Here is a 2,333-nt window from a genome sequence, read left to right as displayed (position 1 = left end):
CCCCCCCCCCCCCCGCCGTGTTGAAAATTAAACTCCAGTTTCAGGGGATCTTAAAAAAAAAAAAAATAGAAAAAAGAAAAAACTAACCAAAATCCAAAAAGGCGTCTGTGTTGTCGTAGCTCGTCTAGAGTGAGAAATAAAGACGTGCAGACTCGTAGCTTCCTGGCGAGATATTGGATTTGGCAGGAGAGAAGGGGAGGGAGAGGACCGGTGTGACAGAGCCAGGGCAGGGGGGCGAGCGGGGGGGGGGCGGCAGCGGCTCCCGGCTCCCCGCAACCTCTCGCTCGCTCTTTTCCTTCTCCCTCTCTCCTTCCTGAGAAGATGCCCGTCCGAAGGCAGCTTTCCCGGCAGGTTAGTCGCTTCTTTCCTTGTCTTTCCCCCCAAGCGGGCGGCTCCTTCCCGCCCCCCCTCCCCCGGCATCGCGGGGCGAAGGGATGCTCGACCCTTCCCCGCTCCGGCGGGTGGGAGCCCTTCGTCCCGTGTAACCCCAACCCTGCTCCAGACACTCGCTTTTCTTCCTTGCCTCCTTGGGCGTTTGTCCTTTCTGTCGCTTCTTTCCTTGTCTTCTTTTTTTTTTTCTTTTTTTTTTCTTTTTTTTTTTTTTTTTTTTTTTTTTTTGTCGAAAAGAAAAAAAGGGAAAAAAAAAATAAATAGAATTTTTAGGGGTGGGAGAGATGGTGGAAAGACCATCTCTGGTGGAAAGACCATCTCTGATGGATTTCCATCTGGTGGAAAGACCGCGCTCTGTGGATGCCGGGGTCAGGGTTTGAAAACGAAGCCCGAAAGAGAAACGTGCACGGCAGAGAATTTAGGAAAAACGCAGCCGAAATGAGCGAGAGCCGGAGTCCGGAGCCTCCCGGGTCCGTCGGGTTTGGAAATGTCGGTCTCAGGTTAATTGCCTGATGAGTGAAGGAGTTGCCTTGGCCAAGAGCTCTTCCCAACACGCTGGGAACACCTCCTCCAGTTAACCAGTCCCGGGCGCAGCTCCATCTCCGTGACACAACGAAATATTCCTTCAGACGGAACGGGAATTGCAGAATCCGTGTCAAAAACGTTGTCTGCCACCCAATATGTGATAAAAATCTTCTCGGGATTTGGTTTAATTCAACCACTTGGAGCCACGAGTTCAGTCCAGACGCTGGGACGGTCAAGGTCCTTTCGAGAAACACTAATCGCGATTAACAAGAGACAAAAGCTTAAGCCTTTCAACGACTATTTACAGCCCAGCACCGTCTTATTAATAATTCTTTAAGCTTCTAAAATGGTCGTATTTATACTTGTGTAAGTGTGGGGGTGCGTGTGTATAGACACAGACAGATGGATGTGTATCTCCCTCTCTCTGACATGCGGCTGGGGCAGCTGCGCTGAACAGGAACCAGGGGGACGGGGAGAGGTTTTTCATGTCTTATTTCTAGCATTTGTACGGCTTCGGATATATTTTTAAATGTGCATCTGCTTTTTAAAAAAAATGTGCCTGAGGGAGGGAAAAAAAAAAAAAAAAAAAAAAGAAGTTAATTGTAAAAATGAAAAGTAAACGCTGGCGCTGGAAAACTTCGATGCTGACAGAGTTTGAGCCAGTTCATGTGAAATTAAGAGGGTTTACCAATTTCCACGATTTTCCAACCGAAGCTGGTTTTATCCCCAGCTTTAGCCGTGCAGGAGGAAGAAACTCGTCGAAAAGAAACCAAAGCGTGCCGTTCCTTTTCGGGAAGTTCAATTTTATTCTGAAAGCGCGGGCCGGGTTGTTACGTCGGAAAATTAATGATGATGATGACGATGATGATAAGAATAAACTGCTAAATTGCATCCAAATGGTTTCTGGACGTACGTCAGCCGGGGGCAGCGAGAAGTGCACTTGTTTTGTTGGTTGAAGCCCAGTATATTCCCTTCAAGAAACTGGTGTGGCACTGGAGGAGGGGGTATTGGCGGTAACACCTAAGATGGGCATTTCAGCATCTGGCGTTGCTTCTTCCACAACCACGTGCATTTTGGCCAAAATAGGGGCAGAACGGCCCTGAAATGGTTGCCGACCCCATAGTCGGGGAGATGCAGCAGAGCAGGCACGAATAAAGGGTTTCCTTTCTCGTTTTTCCCTTTGATCTGTCCAGCCCCATTCTTTTCTGCCCCCAACCTCGGGGGGCTGTCCGGTAAAAGGGCACGTCGGAAGCCGGTAAGAGACGACACACCGGGGTCCCTTCTGGTGGGAAATGAGCATTTTTTTGTAGCTCAGTGCCAGGGGAAAGAAGGCGGGGGGGGAAGCAAAAAATGAGTCGCTTAAAATAAGCGGGTGCCTGCTCGACGGGGAGGGCGAGGGGCGGCGGAGGCACAACGGA

General features: G+C 49.8%; 1 protein-coding gene across 1 annotated transcript in view; it reads right to left on the bottom strand.

Annotated features, from left to right (window-relative positions):
- Positions 1-2,333, bottom strand: part of WNT7B (wingless-type MMTV integration site family member 7B) — a 115,442-nt gene that overhangs the window by 109,974 nt on the left and 3,135 nt on the right. The gene's annotated exons all lie outside the window — the stretch shown is intronic.

This window comes from Calidris pugnax, unplaced genomic scaffold (genome assembly GCF_001431845.1).
Source record: "Calidris pugnax isolate Ruff unplaced genomic scaffold, ASM143184v1 scaffold47, whole genome shotgun sequence".
NCBI classification, from domain to species: Eukaryota; Metazoa; Chordata; class Aves; order Charadriiformes; family Scolopacidae; genus Calidris; species Calidris pugnax.
The sequence above is the reverse complement of the archived record's forward strand: the minus strand, read 5'-3'. Positions and strand labels throughout refer to the sequence as shown.